General features: G+C 53.0%; 1 long non-coding RNA gene across 1 annotated transcript in view; it reads right to left on the bottom strand.

Annotated features, from left to right (window-relative positions):
* Positions 1 to 20,954, bottom strand: part of LOC141176494 (uncharacterized) — a 41,348-nt gene extending 20,394 nt beyond the window's left edge. Inside the window, exons 1-2 of the long non-coding RNA XR_012253175.1 lie at positions 20,620 to 20,954; positions 18,142 to 18,228 (exon numbers count right to left, since the gene is read on the bottom strand). This is a non-coding gene — a long non-coding RNA (uncharacterized lncRNA). The remainder of the gene's footprint in view (positions 1 to 18,141; positions 18,229 to 20,619) is intronic.
* Positions 20,955 to 21,499: the final 545 nt, after the last annotated feature.

Raw genomic sequence — 21,499 nt, 5'->3', positions numbered from 1 at the left:
CACTATCAGCACCGGGACTCGCACTACCATCACTCCCACCATCCACTACACTGCCCTGGGGCTGCACTCTTCCCGTGGGGAGTCACATCACCTCAGCTGCACCCATCATCAGCCCCAGCGGACTGCCTTGCAGTGGCGGTTCCTAATAACCGCAATCCACGGGTGGCGTAGTCGGACATTATCTAAAGTACAGTAGCAGACTACCATTGGTCTGACCACCCTGAGCCGCGGGACCGGGCCGCCACTACTACTCCCAGCATCTCCCTATCGCCCGGATCCGCGTGCCCCACGGCCCAGGGGGCGAGTCAGCTTTGGCGTAGTCGGCAGGATTTCGTGCCCGCTAACCACGGGTACTGCGCGCCTGAAAAGAGACTGTTTCACGGTACTAAAGATGGCGCCCGCCCCAGAAGAACGAGCGCCATAATGTGCGCGCCAAAAGACCACAGGAGGCCGCCTCCCATCGTGGGCCGGGTCCCAGAATGGCGCCAAAGAGGAAGCCCGCCCCCAACAACCATGAGCACTGCTGTGGAAATGTCCGTCAACGTGGGGGGGCTGCCCCTGAGAGTGATTGTCAGCAGAATGCCCCAGGACCACCCCCCATGGGGGCGGATAGGAAAGAAAACTGCGGGGCAGGGAGTGGTCTGGATCAGTCCAGACAGACCGCACCCGGGAATGGACGCCCTGAGCAGCACCAGCCTCCTGGCCCGAAGCCTGCTGCAGGCCGAACCGTTCTGCAGCCTAGCAGAAGTCCTGGCGCAGCTCCCCAGAGATCCGGAGCGTGCGCAAGCTGCACTGGAGGACCTAGAGCGGAGGATGGTCCGGGCGCAGCGGAGTGCACTCACCGAGTGGAGAGAGGAACTGGCCCGGCAGGCCGAGACCCACCAGCGACAGGCTTCAGCCGCACCCCGCGGTTTGCCTGCCTCGGAGGACGGCGCAGGAGGAGAGAGGACCGGAGGCGACGCCGCAGAGGGAGCCACGAGGACTGAGGCAAGTGAAGGGGACGTCACCACCCCAAGCCCAGCACCCGCAAGCCTGCCCCAGCCTCCCGTCGCAGCACCAGAGGCCCCACTCACCGCACCTGTTGCCGCGCCGCCACTGCTCCCGGCTAGGCCTCAAGCGGCGAGCGCCGCGGCCACGCCCCGCCCAGCGCCATGCCCCTTGACCCCGGGTGCCGTAAAGCAGGAAGCATCATCGGCCCGGTCGCAAGGCCTGGATCATAGAATCATAGAATGTAGAGTTGGAAGGGACCTCCTGGGTCATCTGGTCCAACCCCCTGCTCAAAGCAGGATTCACTAAATCATCTCAAACAGATGTCTGTCCAGCCTCTGTTTGAAGACGTCCATTGAAGGGGAACTCACCACCTCTCGTGGCAGCCTGTTCCACTCATTGATCACCCTCACTGTCAAAAAGTTTTTTCTAATATCTAATCTGTGTCTCCTCCCATTTAGTTTCATCCCATTGCTTCTAGTCTTTCCTTGTGCAAATGAGAATAAAGATGATCCTTCTACAATGTGACAGCCCTTGACATATTTGTAGACAGCTATTAAGTCTCCTCTCAGTCTTCTTTTTTGCAAGCTAAACATTCCCAAATCCTGCAACCGTTCCTCATAGGACATGGTTTGCAGACCAGTCACCATTCTGGTCGCTCTTCTCTGAACTTGCTCCAGTTTGTCTATGTCTTTTTTAAAATGTGGTGCCCACATTTTATGACCCGGGCGCCATCACCAAGCCTGCGCCCCTGTCCCGGATGGGACTGCCACCTAGCGCAGCCACAAGACCCCCGGCCTGGTCGCAAGGCCGAGTGCCCCCGGGCGCTGCTCCCAGATCAGGTCCCCCCACTATACCATCGCTGGGCGTGGACCTGTTTGCCCATCACACCGGTCCGGATGGACTGCCGCTGGAGTGGCCGGCTGAAGTGACCGGCAATCATCCATGGAAGGCCCAGCCCCCGCGCGAGCCTCTGATACCGGCTCCTGAACCCGTCGAGGTCACCCTACCCCCACTAGAAGACGTCCAATTTGCGTGGGACTCCACCGGCGAGAACTTGATGGGGTTCTCTCAAGAGACCCGGACAGACGCGGTCCGTCGTCTGGAGGCCTGTCACCAGCAACTGGCGACCTTTGAGCGGGAGCAACGAGAGAGGCGCGTCAGGGAGGAACGGCTCCAAGTCCAGAGTGCTGAACAAAAGCGCAAGGCCCGCCAAGACCCCCAAGCAGCCCGTGGTCCCCGAATCACCGGGACCGTAGTCAAGTTCCACATGGAGAACGGCTGGGGCTTCATCAGGGGCCCAGAAACCGCAGGCGATGGTCTTTGTGACCCGCAGGGACGTGGAGAGTCATCTACCTGAGGGGCATCGTGGCCGTGACCTGTACCCTGGTGATGTGGTCGCCTTTACCCGCCACGTGGGTGCAAAAGGACCATACGCCCTACATGTTCATCGGCTCACCGAGGAGGAGCTACAATACCGCGGCTATGAGGAGAGCCAAGAGGACCCGGACGGGTCTGAAGAACCATATGAGGAGGAAGAAGGAGCATATGGAGGACACCGCTACTAGTAAGTAGCAAAGTACCCGTGTACATAGTTACCTGTCAGGGTATCAGAACTGTTTTTGGGACTGTTCCCGTCTTGAAAGTGTGGTCCCCGTTGGGACAAATATTGAACTGCTACCTGTGTGCCCCTCATCCCCTATCAGGCTGAGGACTGTGAGCAGCCATTCCCTTCCCAAAACTGGCCGAGGACTGAGAGCGGTCAACCCTTTGTATATAGTTGCGCTTCCTAAAGCGCCCCCTACTGGTTTTATACAAAAACCGCAACGTCTACCTCAAGATTTACTGGACTGTTGCACCTTTACCTGGTTGCAAGTTGCACCGCAGCCAAGAATCCAAGAATGTGCTTTACTTAAAAATGTGTTACATGAGAAAGTTTTATATGCTGCTAGAAAATGTTTTACATAATTTTGAGACCGTTTTATATGATAAGTGACAAAAGAGTTCCAGAGGCATTAGCAAAGTGTTTTGTGGTAGTGGCAAGAGAAGAGGAGTGTTTCCCATAAAGGGAATTGAACCATGTTACCTGTTTTCTGATGTGAAAAGTTATTGAAAAAGTTTTTGCATGTCCTGTAATTATCTGTTTTTGCTCTTTTCCAGCCCGAGGACGTGCTGTGGTTTACCGGGGGGGAATGTAGCGCCCCGAGGGCTCGGCCGCTACAGGGGTATTGCACCTCTGCCAGAGGTGTGGTATTCCACTCCCGGGTAAGGATGGAGTGTGGACCAGGGCTCAGTTAGCTGCATGCAGCACACACACCCCATTTCCGAGGGACAGCTCAACGGTGCTCCCACTAGACATAAGTGCAGGCACGACCGACCATGTCCCTGCTGGAGTGGGGAGGGAGGGGTGGAACACCCAGTACTGTAGGGGCAGATAGGGGGCGGTTCCTGAGTGTAGGAAGGAGCCCATTGGTTGCTGGTCACCTGGGCTCATGGCTAGAGGGAGGTATAAAAGGTGGGCACCATCTTAGTTCTGGGTCAGTTCAGCCAGAGGAGAAGACAGGGAGTAGAGGCTCTGTAGGAGCTCTACTCCAGGAGGGCCTAGTGAGAGGCCGAGGAGGAGGTGAAGGGGAGCTGAGATTCTGGCTCATCTCAGCTCCAAGAGAAAGGAACAGAAAGGAACAGAACAGGAACTGCAAAGAAGGAGAGACAGAGAAACAGAAGGGCTCAGGAACAAGAAGGTGGAAGGGACCCTAAGAACCCACGAGAATCCAGGGTGCAGGGTCAGGCAGATTAAGGGTACCGGATCCCAAGTTGGTGGAGGAGAAACAACCCTCAGCCAAAGACCGGTCGTCGTGATCATCTATTGGTGCGACACCTCATCAAACCTGCTAGGAAGGCACCATATAGGACAGCGGAGGACGGGGCCCACGTTTAACCGCACAAGTCCGCGGCAGCTGGACAAAAGTGGGTCACTGGTAAGGCAGGCCAGAGAAAGGATTAAAGGGGGTCCTGTGCCATGCTCCTGAGCTGCCTGGGAGTTGACCGAGCCCCTCACCTGGTGGACGCAGCACGGCTCGGGCGGTCACTGCTGACAGAAGTGACCCGGAACAAACGAACTGTGAGTAAAGACCCTGGACTTTAACTTGTTGTCTGTGTGCTCCTTCGCGCCTCCAGCACTATCAGCACCGGGACTCGCACTACCATCACTCCCACCATCCACTACACTGCCCTGGGGCTGCACTCTTCCCGTGGGGAGTCACATCACCTCAGCTGCACCCATCATCAGCCCCAGCGGACTGCCTTGCAGCGGCGGTTCCTAATAACCGCAATCCACGGGTGGCGTAGTCGGACATTATCTAAAGTACAGTAGCAGACTACCATTGGTCTGACCACCCTGAGCCGCGGGACCGGGCCGCCACTACTACTCCCAGCATCTCCCTATCGCCCGGATCCGCGTGCCCCACGGCCCAGGGGGCGAGTCACATTCACACATCTCCACCTTCCACCTCAGTCCAGCAGAGGGAGCCCGTTAGGGATATAAATAGGGAAGGTGGAGCTAGGCAGTTCAGTTCCTCTGAAGAGTTCCTGCAGTAGAGAAGCCTAAGAGAGGTCAGTCTGCAGTGGAGCTCAGTCTAGTCTAGAGAACGCAGTTAATAGTTCAGCAGTGGAGCACGAAGCTCCTGCTTGCTAGATTCAGCGAGCCCAGATAGAGCTTAAGGTGTGCCGGTGCCGTAAGATCAATGAAGCGCGGCAAGCTGCCGTTAGTGTGTATAGCCTAGTGAGGGCCCGAGTAGGCCGAAGGCGAGTGGCGAGTTAGTACATAAGGGGCAGAGGAGCTTAACCAGCTCACCCCGAAGCATTTACCGGACACAGGATCCGAGCTTACCGGTATCTCTATGACCCAGTAAGGCATAACCGGAATCCCTGGAGAACTACAAGTCCCAGGATCGCTAAGGTGCTGATATGTAACAGAGCCAGGAGACGCTTAGGCCCCGCATACTGGGAGCGTGAACTCCAAGAGAAGGCCCTACCACAAGGTCAGCCAGCGCAGGACAGAGACAAAGTTAGGCCTAGCTCCAGGCAGGTCAGAAACTTACTGCGCAGAGGCAAGAAACAGGAGGCCCTACACCCGCTCATTGGGGAGGATCCTGATATGCACCCTTCACCCTACAGTGCTCCGGGATGTGCCTGAATTTCCACCAGTAAAAGGTACTGAAGTGACTACCGTGTCCGTTCCCGTTCTTGCTCTGATCCAGCTGGGTCTCGCCTGTCCTGCATTCCCCCTGCATACGCTGCCCTGAGACCTAGCTCCACCTGTGGGGAGCTATACCATCGAGCTGCCTTATCACCGGCCTCAGTGGACTGCTGCAGCGCTGGTGCTTGTCACCAGATACCACAGGTGGCGTCATGAACTCTTATAAAATTAACAATTATCCACCCTTTTAAAGAGAGACCCCAGGGTACGGGCCAGGGAGCCGACCACCGCGACATCCCCAAGGCCAGGCAAATGTCCGGGTACCGAGTCATCCCCATCCCCAGGGCTAGTCACATCCTCCTCCACCTCCTCTGCTGACCTCATCGACTGTCTGACTGTGGGTTGACAGTAAGTGGGATCTCCAACCTCGTCATCATCACCCTGTGTGTTATCACACCCGTCGCCCTCAGAGCCAACCTCTTCCTGCCCTGACCGAAAAGTCAAGTTGTCGCTCCAATCAGGTATTTGAGTCTCATCATCGTCTTCATCATTGTCTCCACCAACAGGAGTTACAGTTTGGGAACAAGGGTCTACATTATGCTCAGAACCTTCTTCATCTGGTCCTGGATCCAACTTATAAAGATTCTGGGCATCGGATCAGATCATTTCCTCATCTGGATTAACAGAAGCTCTGGAGCAGACCTCCGTTTCCCAGGCTATAGTATGAGTAAACAGCTGGGCAGACTCAGCCATCTGTGTTATCCCATACTCAGACGGGCAGCTGGAGACTTGGGAGCTGTGAGGAAGCAAGTGCGATTGGGGTGACACCTCTGAGGACTGGAGTATTTGTGATGTTGAAATTGAGGTGATGGAGAGCCCACTTGAAGGAGCACTTGATATCCGTTGAAGCACCTGCTGTTTTTGTGCCTCATCTAGAATTTGTAGCGATGGGCGTGTCCGTAAGAATGGGATCGTATCACATTGTCCACGAAAAGAAGTCGACATCTTAGTTTGGCTGGAAGATGGTCTTTCTTCTGCAGATGTTACTCCCCCCCCACCGTGGGGGGCCTCGACCCACCGGCGGACAGGCACCAGTATTGGGATAGGGGGGCTGGCCGTCAGGGTCCACCGCGGCTCTGGCACAAACCCGGCGACACGGAGGTGGCACAGGCAGGAACGGACTGGCCGTGTCGGCTTCTCACTTTTTGGATTTTAGAAGGGCATGACATGCCTATATCTGTGTCTCCCCCTCCTTTTACTCCTCCACCTCTTTTCTTTTCACATGACTATATGTACTTGTCACTTTTCCATGTGTTAGTTGTGTCTTCTGAGCAGTTTGTCAGCTTTTGGACACCTTTGAAGGTGTTTTCTATGTGTTTCTATGTGTTTTTGTTTGCCTGCCATTGGTTTTAACGGTGTTCGAAGGTGTTCGACGAACAGTTCGACGAACACACGGGTGTTCGACGAACCGAACCGAACTCGAACACTACGGGGGTGGCTCAACACTAGTGTACAGCATGAGTGGATGTATAAAAAAATGTAAATCTATAGCATTATCCACACATACAGCATATATTCAATGATCATATTAGGACTATTATATTATACTTCTTTTACTAGAAAAACTTTTCTTATGAGAGAAAACACAACACAAAAAAAAAATAATTAAAAAATAAAAAGAATAATCATATTACATTAATCTAATCATATTGTGAGTTCTATATCTTTAATTGCTGTGGGAACTTTTTAGATAAGTTAGTTTTTTCTATTGGGATTGAACTCGTGTAGTCCACACTCCAGGGTCTATTGTGTTTCTCTCATTGGTATTTACTTCTATGCTGTGGATGTCCTCATGATGCTGGCTTCACTAGTCAGGGGTTTATGGGCAAACCCAAGAATATATCATAAAAAATATCTAGCCTGGGTTACCATATATTCCATTCTTTCTATATATTTCTATTGGTCAGCAACGCTGCCCTGATCTAATTCGATGTTCTATATGTTCTCCAGTCTATCATTGAGGCCGTCCGGATGTAGAGAGCGCAATCTGTACATCCAGAAAGCCTCTTTCTTGTTCAGTAGATGGATTCTGTTTGATATATTCTGCGGAATTTCTTCGACAGGAGTCAAACTTATCTCAAAGCTCTTATTATGATTTAGTAAGAGATGTCTCGATAGGCTATGTGATAGTAGCCCAATTTTTGCATTATGTCGGTGTGCGTTTAAACGTGATCTGACCATCTGTGTCGTCCGGCCACCATATTGCATTCCGCAACTACATGTAATTACATATATAACATAGCTCCTAGTGCAAGTCAGGTGATGTTTTATGGGAAAGGTTTCTCCTGTACTATTGGAGGTGATAGATTGATGGCCATGGGTTATTGTTTGGCAGCATTGGCACTTTTTCTGGTTGCATTTAAAAGTGCCATTGAGTGTATTGGTTGTCTTTTTTATTATAGGATTAGTAGTTTTAGATTGGAGAGACGTTTGTTTTTTTCCAGAGCTTTTCACTACAGATTTTTTCAAGCGACTAGGTGCTATAATGTTTCTGAGTGTTTTACCCCTTCTAAAGGTGATGCCTGGTCTCTCTGGTAGTACATCCCGTAGAAGGGGATCTTGTCTCAGTATGTACCAGTATTTTTGTAATATTTCTCTAATTTTTTGGTTACCTTTATTACAAAGGTGAGTGTAACTTTTTTTTTTTTGTTTTTTTTTTGTGTACAGTGTGAAAGGGATGAGGGGGCCACACATAAAAGGATTGTGGGGTGAGGGGACCATGTATATATCAGGATTGGGGGGTGAGGGGTACCACACATACCAGGATTGGGAGTGAGGGGTACCACGCATACCAGGATTGGGGGTGAGGGGTACCACACATACCAGGATTGGGAGTGAGGGGTACCACGCATACCAGGATTGGGAGTGAGGGGTACCACACATACCAGGATTGGGGGGTGAGGGGTACCACACATACCAGGATTGGGGGGTGAGGGGTACCACACATACCAGGATTGGGGGTAAGGGGTACCACACATACCAGGATTGGGGGTAAGGGGTACCACACATACCAGGATTGGGGGGTGAGGGGTACCACACATACCAGGATTGGGGGGGTGAGGGGTTCCCTCGCATACCAGGATTGGGGGGTGAGGGGTACCACACAAACCAGGATTGGGGGGTGAGGGGTACCACGCATACCAGGACTGGGCGGTGAGGGGTATCACGCATACCAGGATTGAGCGGTGAGGGGTATCACGCATACCAGGATTGAGCGGTGAGGGGTGCCACGCATACCAGGATTGGGGGGTGAGGGGTGCCACACATACCAGGATTGGGGGGTGAGGCGTGCCACACATACCAGGATTGGGGGGTGAGGGGTGCCACACATACCAGGATTGGGGGGTGAGGGGTGCCACACATAGCAGGATTGGGGGGTGAGGGGTGCCACACATAGCAGGATTGGGGGGTGAGGGGTGCCACACATAGCAGGATTGGGGGGTGAGGGGTGCCACACATAGCAGGATTGGGGGGTGAGGGGTGCCACACATAGCAGGATTGGGGGGTGAGGGGTGCCACACATAGCAGGATTGGGGAGTGAGGGGTGCCACACATAGCAGGATTGGGGGGTGAGGGGTGCCACACATAGCAGGATTGGGGGGTGAGGGGTGCCACACATAGCAGGATTGGGGGGTGAGGGGTGCCACACATAGCAGGATTGGGGGGTGAGGGGTACCACGCATACCAGGATTGGGGGGTGAGGGGTACCACGCATACCAGGATTGGGGGGTGAGGGGTACCACGCATACCAGGATTGGGGGGTGAGGGGTACCACGCATACCAGGATTGGGGGGTGAGGGGTACCACGCATACCAGGATTGGGGGGTGAGGGGTACCACGCATACCAGGATTGGGGGGGGTGAGGGGTAACACGCATACCAGGATTGGGGGGTGAGGGGACCATGCATACCAGGATTGAGGGTGAGGGGTGCCACCCATACCGGGATTGAGGGGTGCCATGCATACCGGGATTGGGGATGAGGGGTGCCACGCATACCGGGATTGGGGATGAGGGTTGCCACGCATACAAGGATTGGGGATGAGGGGTGCCACGCATGCCGGTATTGGGGGTGAGGGGTGCCACGCATGCCGGGATTGGGGATGAGGGGTGCCACGCATACCGGGATTGGGGATGAGGGGTGCCACGCATACCGGGATTGGGGATGAGGGGTGCCACGCATACCGGGATTGGGGATGAGGGATGGAATGCCATGCATACCGGGATGAGGGATGGGGTACCATGCATACCAGGATGAGGGATACCATACACACCAGGATAGTGATGATGGGTGCCATACATACCAGGATAGGGATGAGGGGTGCCACACATACCGGGATGAGGGGTGCCAAGCATAACGGGATTGGGGGTGAGGGGTGCCACGCATACCGGGATTGGGGGTGAGGGGTGCCACGCATACCGGGATTGGGGGTGAGGAGTGTCACGCATACCGGGATTGGGGGTGAGGAGTGCCACGCATACCGGGATTGGGGGTGAGGAGTGTCACGCATACCGGGATTGGGGGTGAGGAGTGCCACGCATACCGGGATTGGGGGTGAGGGGTACCACGCATAACAGGATTGGGGGGTTAGGGGTAACACGCATACCAGGATTGGGGGGTTAGGGGTAACACGCATACCAGGATTGGGGGGTTAGGGGTAACACGCATACCAGGATTGATGGTGAGGGGTGCCAAGCATACCGTGATTGGGGGTGAGGAGTGCCACGCATACCGGGATTGGGGGTGAGGGGTGCCACGCATGCCGGGATTGGGGGTGAGGGGTACCACACATACCGGGATTGGGGATGAGGGGTGCCACGCATACCGGGATTGGGGATGAGGGATGGAGTGCCATGCATACCGGGATGAGGGATGGGGCACCATGCATACCAGGATGAGGGATACCATACACACCAGGATAGTGATGAGGGGTGCCAAACATACCAGGATAGGGATGAGGGGTGCCATGCATACCGGGATGAGGGGTGCCAAGCTTAATGGGATTGGGGATGAGGGGTGCCACGCATACCGGGACTGGGGGTGAGGAGTGCCACGCATACCGGGACTGGGGGTGAGGGGTGCCACGCATACCGGGACTGGGGGTGAGGGGTGCCACGCATACCGGGACTGGGGGTGAGGGGTGCCAGGCATACCGGGACTGGGGGTGAGGGGTGCCAGGCATACCGGGATTGGGGATGAGGGGTGCCACGCATACCGGGATTGGGGATGAGGGATGGGGTGCCATGCATACCAGGATGAGGGATACCATACACACCGGGATAGGGATGAGGGATGGGGTACCATGCATACCAGGATGAGGGATACCACACACACCAGGATAAGGATGAGGGGTGCCACGCATACCGGGATTGGGGGTGAGGGTGCCACGCATACCGGGATTGGGGGTGAGGGGTGCCACGCATACCGGGATGAGGGGTGCCATGCATACCGGGATTGGGGGTGAGGGGTGCCACGCATACCGGGATTGGGAGTGAGGGATAGGGTGCCATGCATACCAGGATGAGGGATATCATACACACCAGGATAGGGATGAGGGGTGCCACACATACCAGGATTGGGGGTGAGGGGTGCCACGCATACCAGGATTGGGGGTGAGGGGTGCCATGCATACCAGGATTGGGGGTGAGGGGTGCCACGCATACCGGGATTGGATGGTGGGTACAGGATGGGGGCAGCACATACCAGCATGGGAGACGATATACCAATAAAAATGCTCACCACCCGGGCGTAGAACGGGTTCAATAGCTAGTATGTATGTATATATATATATATATATATATATATATATATATATACACACACACAGAGTTGAAATCAGAAGTTTCCATACACTGTATAAATAGACACATCTGCATGTTTTTCTCAATATCTGACATGAAATCAGAATAAATCTTTCCCGTTTTAGGTCAATTAGGATTACCATAATTTTTAATATTTGCTAAATGCCAGAATAATGAGAGAATGTTTTAAGGCATCATTTTTATTAGTTACTGCAAAGTCTGTAACATCTGTCCCTGCTGAAAAGACACTATGATTATCATCTTTATATATAAGTACAAAGTCAGTAGGCTATAACATAATTGTGTGACAGGAGCCGTGCAGTAATCATCAGTAACTGTAATAGGAGTTTCTAACCCCCTCGGTGGAGAACTTCAGTGGCCCCATATGGTGCCCCACAGCGTAATGGACCTATATGGTGAGCCACAGCGTAATGGCCCCATATGGTGAGCCACAGCGTAATGGCCACATATGGTGAGCCAAAGGCGTAATGGCCACATATGGTGAGCCAAAGGCGTAATGGCCACATATGGTGAGCCAAAGGCGTAATGGCCGCATATGGTGAGCCAAAGGCGTAATGGCCCCATATAGTGCTCTACAGCGTAATGGTCCCATATATGCCCCACAGTATATGCCCTCCCCATACTTGTATATGGCCACATCTTCGTATATGGTATATGGTCCCCATCCTGGTTAGGTGTATATGCCCCTCCATCCATCCATTCTGGGTAGGTATATATGCCCTTCCATCCATCCATCCTGGGTAGGTGTATATGCCCCTCCATCCATCCATCCATGCTGGGTAGGTTTATATGCCCACCCATCCAGGCTAGATGTATATGCCCCTCCATCGATCCATCCATTCTGGGTAGGCGTAGATGCCCCTCCATCCATCCATCCTGGGCAGGTGTAGATGCCCCTCCATTCATCCATCCTAGGTAGGTGTAGATGCCTCTCCATCCATTCTGGGTAGGTGTATATGCCCCTCCATTCATCCTGGGTAACTGTTAATGCCCCTCCATCCATCCAGGGCAGAAGTATATGCCCCTCCATCTATCCTGGGTAGGTGTATATGCCCCTCCATTCATCCTGGATAGGTGTATGTGCCCCGTCATCCATCATGGGTAGGTGTATATGCCCCTCCATCCATCCATCCTGGGTAGGAGTATCTGCCCCTCCATCTTTCCTGGGTAGGTGTGTATGCCCCTCCATCCATCCATCCTGGGTAGGTGTATATGCCCCTCCATCCATCCTGGGTAGGTGTATATGCCCCTCCATCCATCCATGCATGCTGGGTAGGTTTATATGCCCCCCAATCCATCCATCCTGGGTAGATGTATAAGCCCCTCCATCGATCCATCCATTCTAGGTAGGCGTAGATGCCCCTCCATCCATCCTGGGCAGGTGTAGATGCCCCTCCATCCATCCTGGGTAGGTGTAGATGCCTCTCCATCCATTGTGGGTAGGTGTATATGCCCCTCCATTTATCCTGGGTAGGTGTTGATGCCCCTCCATCCATGCCGGGCAGAAGTATATGCCCCTCCATCCATCCATCCTGGGTAGGTGTATATGCCCCTCCATTCATCCTGGGTAGGTGTATGTGCCCCGCCATCCATCCTGGGTAGGTGTATATGCCCCTCCATCCATCCATCCTGGGTAGGAGTATCTGCCCCTCCATCTTTCCTGGGTAGGTGTGTATGCACCTCCATCCATCCATCCTGGGTAGGTGTAAATGCCCCTCCATCCATCCATGCTGGGTAGGTTTATATGCCCCCCCATCCATCCATCCTGGGTAGATGTATATGCCCCTCCATCCATTCTGAGTAGGCGTAGATGCCCCTCCATCCATCCATCCTGGGCAGGTGTAGATGCCCCTCCATCAATCCTGGGTAGGTGTATATGCCCCTCCATCCATCCATCCTGGGTAAATGTATATGCCCCTTCATCCATCCATCCTGGCTAGGTGTAAATGCCCATCCATCCATCCTGGGTAGTTGTAAATGCCCCTCCATCCATCCATCCTGGGTAGGTGTAAATGCCCCTCCATCCATCCATCCTGGGTAGGTGTAAATGCCCCTCCATCCATCCATCCTGGGTAGGTGTAAATGCCCCTCCATCCATCCATCCTGGGTAGGTGTAAATGCCCCTCCATCCATCCATCCTGGGTAGGTGTAAATGCCCCTCCATCCATCCATCCTGGGTAGATGTATATGCCCCTCCATCCATCCATCCTGGGTAGATGTATATGCCCCTACATCCATCCATCCATTCTGAGTAGGCGTAGATGCCTCTCCATCCATCCATCCTGGGCAGGTGTAGATGCCCCTCCATCAATCCTGGGTAGGTGTACAGTACAGACCAAAAGTTTGGACACACCTTCTCATTTAAAGATTTTTCTGTATTTTCATGACTATGAAAATTGTACATTCATACTGAAGGCATCAAAACTATGAATTAACACATGTGGAATTATATACTTTACAAAAAAGTGTGAAACAACTGAAAATATGTCTTATATTCTAGGTTCTTCAAAGTAGCCACCTTTTGCTTTGATGACTGCTTTGCACACTCTTGGCATTCTATTGATGAGCTTCAAGAGGTAGTCACCGGAAATGGTCTTCCAACAATCTTGAAGGAGTTCCCAGAGATGCTTAGCACTTGTTGGCCCTTTTGCCTTCACTCTGCGGTCCAGCTCACCCCAAACAATCTGGATTGGGTTCAGGTCTGATGACTGTGGAGGCCAGGTCATCTGGCGTAGCACCCCATCACTCTCCTTCTTGGTCAAATAGCCCTAACACAGCCTGTTGTCCTGTTGAAAAATAAATGATGGTCCAACTAAACGCAAACCGGATGGAATAGCATGCCACTGCCAGATGCTGTGGTAGCCATGCTGGTTCAGTATGCCTTCAATTTTGAATAAATGCCCAACAGTCTCACCAGCAAAGCACCCCCACACCATCACACCTCCTCTTCCATGCTTCACGGTGGGAACCAGGCATGTAGAGTCCATCCGTTCACCTTTTCTGCGACGCACAAAGACACGGTGGTTGGAACCAAAGATCTCAAATTTGGACTCATCAGACCAAAGCACAGATTTCCACTGGTCTAATGTCCATTCCTTGTGTTCTTTAGCCCAAACAAGTCTCTTCTGCTTGTTTCCTGTCCTTAGCAGTGGTTTCCTAGCAGCTATTTTACCATGAAGGCCTGCTGCACAAAGTATCCTTTTAACAGTTGTTGAAGAGATGTGTCTGCTGCTAGAACTCTGTGTGGCATTGACCTGGTCTCTAATCTGAGCTGCTGTTAAACTGCGATTTCTGAGGCTGGTGACTGGGATAAACTTATCCTCAGAAGCAGAGGTGACTCTTGGTCTTCCTTTCCTTGGGCGGTCCTCATGTGAGCCAGTTTCTTTGTAGCGCTTGATGGTTTTTGCAACTGCACTTGGGGACACTTTTAAAGTTTGCCCAATTTTTTGGACTGACTGACCTTCAGTTCTTAAAGTAATGATGGCCACTCGTTTTTCTTTACATAGCAGCTTTTTTCTTGCCATAATACAAATTCTAACAGTCTATTCAGTAGGACTGTCAGCTGTGTATCCACCTGACTTCTGCACAACACAACTGATGGTCCCAACCCCATTTATAAGGCAGGAAATCCCACTTATTAAACCTGACAGGGCACACCTGTGAAGTGAAGACCATTTCTGGTGACTACCTCTTGAAGTTCATCAAGAGAATGCCAAGAGTGTGCAAAGCAGTCATCAAAGCAAAAGGTGGCTACTTTGAAGAACCTAGAATATAAGACATATTTTCAGTTGTTTCACACTTTTTTGTAAAGTATATAATTCCACATGTGTTAATTCATAGTTTTGATGCCTTCAGTGTGAATGTACAATTTTCATAGTCATGAAAATACAGAAAAATCTTTAAATGAGAAGGTGTGTCCAAACTTTTGGTCTATACTGTATATGCCCCTCCATCCATCCATCCTGGCTAGGTGTAAATGCCCCTCCATCCATCCATCCCTCCTGGGTAGGTGTAAATGCCCCTCCATCCATCTATCCATCCTGGGTAGGTGTAAATGCCCCTCCATCCTTCCATCCATGGTAGGTGTAAATGCCCCTCCATCCATCCATCCTGGGTAGGTGTAAATGCCCCTCCTTCCATCCATCCTGGGTAGGTGTACATGCCCCTCCATCCATCCATCCAGGGTAGGTGTAAATGCCCCTCCATCCATCCATCCTGGATAGGTGTATATGCCCCTCCATCCATCCTGGGTAAGTGTATATGCCCCTCCATCCATCCTGGGTAGGTGTAAATACCCATCCATCCATCCTGGGTAGGTGTAAATGCCCCTCCATCCATCCATCCTGGGTAGGTGTATATACCCTTCCATCCATCCATCCTGGGTAGGTGTATATGCCCCTCCATCCATCCATCCTGGGTAGGTGTATATACCCCTCCATCCATCCATCCTGGGTAAGTGTATATGCCCCTCCATCCATCCCGGTCAGTATATGCCCCCCTCCATCCATCCATCCATCCTGGTGAGTATATCCCCCCCTCCATACTGGTGGGTATATGCCCCCCCTCCATCCATCCTAGTGGGTATGTGCCCCCCCCTACATCCATCATGGTGGGTATATGCCCCCCCTCCATCCATCCTGGTGGATATATGCCCCCCCTCCATCCTGGTGGGTATATGATTCCTCCTCCATCCTGGTGGGTTTATGACTCCTCCTCCATCCTGGTGGGTTTATGACTCCTCCTCCATCCTGGTGGGTTTATGCCCCCATATATTCAATGCAAAGGAGAAAAAAACAAAACAATAAACGCTTCTACTCACCTTCCACGTTCCCACGCAGCGCTGTGTCTGTGTTGCCTGAAGATGTCGGCGGTGATAACAGCAGAGAAGCTGAGATCACCGCACGGCGCCGCCGCAGATACTCACTCGGGACGTCCACTCCCAGGCATTTCCTCCCCGGCAGCTCCTGTCATGGCACGCTCTGACTGAGCAGTGCGTGCGACGACAGGGGGAATGTGCAGCTTACACTGCAGGCTCCACAAAGATGGCTGCAATCTCCTCCCACGGCTGCGACCTGAACAGCCAAGGGGGCGTGCCCAGGTCACAGCTAGAGGCAGGAGGAGCGGCCTCTAATGTTAGAGATGGGGTCGGTGACAGACTACTGTCTCTTATGGCCAGGGCTGCTGTAAATGAGGTGTGTAAGAGCACTTTTTACACCCCCCCCCAAATAAAAATGGCAGCCCCCAGTGGCCAATGTCAGCATAAATAACTAAAAAACTAATAAAGTCGGACATTTAATTTTGTATTAAAAATAATTGATTACATAATCAATAATTATTAATACAAAACATAAAATGGTGGCCCCTTCCCTGTAAGAATAGCACATGGCTCTTTTCACGTCTGGTTATTTCTCTAACAGGTAGAATATGCTCCGTTATAGACCGGGGACAGGTTTACAGCTCTATTTTTTGTGGACGATTGATCTGTAAATCAGAACTGAGACCGGTCCGATTTTCATCCGATTTGTAGATAAAGATCATCTATTGAAGTCAATGAGTCTGTCAGAAAAATGGCCAGAACCAACCATGTTGCCTGTACTGCCTGTTTTCCAGGCTCTATAGGCCGGGCAAGCGAGGCTAGGAAACCTTTAGCTTTTTACTTTACATATAAAAAATATGCCCCACTGAGGAGAAAAACTGCCACACTGACCAAAATCAGATGAAAATGAGAAAAAAACACTGATTAAAACCTGACATGTGAACAGGGCCTTAGGCCTTAATCAGATGTCAGCAGGGTCGGACTGGGGCGTCTGGGGCCACAGGGGACACTGACTCTAGGGGCCACCTACAGCAATATGCAGATCTCTTTTCTCTGCTCTCCCTGTTATAGTGGAGCAGTGACCGGCGGCTCCTCACATCTACTGTGCACAGACTAGAACAGGGATGGACAATTTCTGGAGTTTGCATGAAAGAGCTTCTGTGGTTAAAACAAGTGATCACAGATTCATGGGCTGCACAGGATAGGTGATCACTTATTGATTGGAAGAATGGGGAAGTTTTATCCCTGACAGGACACTTATCCCCATTTTACAATGCAGCGACAGGTGGGACGTCTGACCACAGCCTCATTCGTTCTCTTGGGGGCTTCCAAAAAAGAGCAGCGCTCGCAGCCTCTGAGGGAATGAATGGATCAGTGGTCGAGTCGCACATGAGCTCCAGTCTAATGGGGAGAAAAGCTCCACATTCTGCCGATCGGTGCAGGTCCCAGTAGTCAGACCTCCACCAATCAATAAGTTATCACTTATCCTGTGGAGAGATGATGACTTGTTTTCACCGGAGAACCCCTGTAAGTGCATCTCTGACGCTCTGCTCCAAGTATTTCATCTCTAAGGCCACAGCCCCACTATCAGTATTCAGTCAGGATTATTCTCAGGAGTGGGAGCCAAAACCAGGTGAGGAACAATGAGAGAAAAGGTAGAATAGAAACAAGTCACCAATTCTGGATTTATCACCCACTCCTGCTTTTGCCTCTCACTACTGAGAAACAATACTGACCAAATACTGATAGTGAAGCCGTGGCCTCATGGAAAAAAATCTTTTCCTAGTTAATCTCAGCGAGAACAAATGACCGCCATACACAACATAATCCACTATAATAACACCAATAATACCACATACAAAAGGGACAAATATCGCCACACCATGACCAGACCACATATTACCACCACATAGTGACCAAATACTACAATACTGATCAGGAATACAAACCACAATACTAACAACACTGTCACTATACATATGAGCTCTGTATATAGTGTCAGTGTACAGGTAATACAGTGATCACCGGTGACATTATACACAGGAGCTCTGTATATAGTGTACAGGTAATACAGTGATCACCGGTGACATTATACACAGGAGCTCTGTATATAGTGTACAGGTAATACAGTGATTACCGATGACATTATACACAGGAGCTCTGTATATAGTGTATAGGTAATACACTGGTCACCAGTGACATACACAGGAGCTCTGAATATACTATATAGTGTAAGTGTACAGTAATACACTGACTCACCAGTGATGTCTCTAGGTGAAGTTCTTCATCTTCGCTTTTCTTCATTTGGCACAGTCCGCCATCACTTCTTCCAGCGAGGAATCATCTCTGCAGAAAATAACACACAGTTATCAATAACTGATCTCTTTTAGAGCACATTCCCACTTTTCCCCAGGCTTCTACACTACACCAGTTGAAGAAATAAAGCGACATAGTGGCGCCCTGCACAGTAACAGGACCCCCCTTTTGTCCCCTCTTATGGAAAACAGTTTCCTAAAAAGTAAATTATATTACAGAAGTAATAATGTCCCTAATTGGACTCTAAAGTAATAATGTTCCCCATTCGCCATCATAAACTAATAAAGTTCCTCAATCTGGCCACTAAACAGTAATAAAGTCCCTTGTCCAGCGAGGCCACCCATCTATCCATCCTGACCCCCCCCCCACCCATATATCCATTCTGGTCTCCATGTGTCCAGCCTGCCCCTCCCATATATCCATCCGGGCCTCCATGTGTCCACCCTGTCCCCCCCATATATGCATCCCACCCCACCCCATATATCTATCCAGGTCCCCATGTGTCCAGCTTGCCGCCCTTCACCTCCATGTGTCCATCCAGGTCCCCAACTTGGCCACCTTCACCTCCATGTGTCTCCCCATGCGTCCAGCCAGCCCCCTCTTCAGCCCCGTGCCTCCATCCATAAGTCCCCCCATGCGTCCAGCCAGCCCCCCCCTTCAGCCCCGTGCCTCCATCCATGTCCCCACGCGTCCAGCCAGCCCCCCCTTCAGCCCCGTGTCTCCATCCATGTCCCCACGCGTCCAGCCAGCCCCCCCTTCAGCCCCGTGTCTCCATCCATGTCCCCACGGGTCCAGCCAGCCCCCCCTTCAGCCCCGTGTCTCCATCCATGGCCCCACGGGTCCAGCCAGCCCCCCCTTCATCCCCGTGTCTCCATCCATGGCCCCACGGGTCCAGCCAGCCCCCCCTTCAGCCCCATGTCTCCATCCATGGCCCCACGGGTCCAGCCAGCCCCCCCTTCAGCCCCATGTCTCCATCCATGGCCCCACGGGTCCAGCCAGCCCCCCCTTCAGCCCCATGTCTCCATCCATGGCCCCACGGGTCCAGCCAGCCCCCCCTTCAGCCCCATGTCTCCATCCATGGCCCCACGAGTCCAGCCAGCCCCCCCTTCAGCCCCATGTCTCCATCCATGGCCCCATGGGTCCAGCCAGCCCCCCCTTCAGCCCCATGTCTCCATCCATGTCCCCATGGGTCCAGCCAGCCCCCCCTTCAGCCCCATGTCTCCATCCATGTCCCCATGGGTCCAGCCAGCCCCCCCTTCAGCCCCATGTCTCCATCCATGTCCCCATGGGTCCAGCCAGCCCCCCCTTCAGCCCCATGTCTCCATCCATGTCCCCATGGGTCCAGCCAGCCCCCCCTTCAGCCCCATGTCTCCATCCATGTCCCCATGGGTCCAGCCAGCCCCCCCTTCAGCCCCATGTCTCCATCCATGTCCCCATGGGTCCAGCCAGCCCCCCCTTCAGCCCCATGTCTCCATCCATGTCCCCATGGGTCCAGCCAGCCCCCCCTTCAGCCCCATGTCTCCATCCATGTCCCCATGGGTCCAGCCAGCCCCCCCTTCAGCCCCATGTCTCCATCCATGTCCCCATGGGTCCAGCCAGCCCCCCCTTCAGCCCCATGTCTCCATCCATGTCCCCATGGGTCCAGCCAGCCCCCCCTTCAGCCCCATGTCTCCATCCATGTCCCCATGGGTCCAGCCAGCCCCCCCTTCAGCCCCATGTCTGTCCCCATGGGTCCAGCCAGCCCCCCCTTCAGCCCCATGTCTGTCCCCATGGGTCCAGCCAGCCCCCCCTTCAGCCCCATGTCCCCATGGGTCCAGCCAGCCCCCCCTTCAGCCCCATGTCCCCATGGGTCCAGCCAGCCCCCCCTTCAGCCCCATGTCCCCATGGGTCCAGCCAGCCTCCCCTTCAGCCCCATGTCCCCATGGGTCCAGCCAGCCCCCCTTCAGCCCCATGTCCCCATGGGTCCAGCCAGCCCCCCCTTCAGCCCCATGTCCCCATGGGTCCAGCCAGCCCCCCCTTCAGCCCCATGTCCCCATGGGTCCAGCCAGCCCCCCCTTCAGCCCCATGTCCCCATGGGTCCAGCCAGCCTCCCCTTCAGCCCCATGTCCCCATGGGTCCAGCCAGCCCCCCCTTCAGCCCCATGTCTCCATCCATGTCCCCACGGGTGCAACCAGCCCCCCCTTCAGCCCCATGTCTCCATCCATGTCCCCACGGGTCCAACCAGCCCCCCCTTCAGCCCCATGTCTCCATCCATGTCGCCACGGGTCCAGCCAGACCCCCCCCTTTAGCCCCATGTCTCCATACATGTCCCCACGGGTCCATCCAGCCCCCCCTTCAGCCCCATGTCTCCATCCATGTCCCCATGTGACCAGCCTGCGACCCCTCCATATATGGATGATGACCAATGCTGGGAACACTCACCCAGAAAAATGTGGCTATTGCACTTGACTTGAAGTTGAAGCAGGGAGAGCTGTAGCCAGGCCTGCAGCCTTGTTTCCAGGGTGATGGTGAGAGAGCAGAGTGCAGGTCACCGCATACTCAGCCCAGGAGCCGGCTTAAAAGGCCAAGAGAGCAGGAGAGAAGAGGGCGGTGCGCGGTGCTGGTGCGGTGTTACATACCCGGACAGGAGCCGGTGTTACAAGGCCAATTCCAAGGGAGCAGGAGCCGGGACTGGAGAGCAGAGCGCGGCGTCGGCGTATCAAAAACCGGCAGGGGAGCAGGGAGAGGAGAGCGTGACGTCAGCGTGTCACCTGACACCACACAACTGCCAGCCACCAGCGGGAAAGCAGAGCGCGGTGCGTGTCACCGCCCACCAAGATCACGTCCTCCTGTCATGTGACTATGCGCGTCACCCGCTGTCACCACTGAATAGTAGGAGCGCCGCACGCGACGCTACATTTCCTTCGGCTGCGCTTTTAAAGGGCCCGCACTTTTTAAGAGCCCCCGTTACCAATTCTCTCACTCTCTCATCGGGGCCCACCGGGAATTTATCACACCAGGCCAGTCCGAACCTGCATGGGCCCATCAGGTAAAGTGATGGAATGAAGTTTTCTCTCCTCATGTTGTAAAATGACATTTTCTGCCACCTATTGATGAGAGAAAAAAAGTGATGAAGATTTACAAACTTCTAACATTAGTCAGTGAAAAACATACAGAACAAGGATGCAAATGGATCTTTTTTTGGCAATCCAATCATTTGAATGGGCCAGTTTTATCTGCAAATCAGATTACAATCAAACATGTCTCAAATTTCTTTTGTGAACCATCAGCATCAGAAAAGGTCCATAGACTATAATTATTA

The sequence above is a fragment of the Phyllobates terribilis genome, unplaced genomic scaffold (assembly GCF_046119375.1).
Source record: "Phyllobates terribilis strain yellow unplaced genomic scaffold, ASM4611937v1 Scaffold_27__1_contigs__length_16484149, whole genome shotgun sequence".
Taxonomy (NCBI): Eukaryota; Metazoa; Chordata; class Amphibia; order Anura; family Dendrobatidae; genus Phyllobates; species Phyllobates terribilis.
Note: the sequence above shows the minus strand (reverse complement) of the source record. Positions and strands in the feature narration are given on the sequence as shown.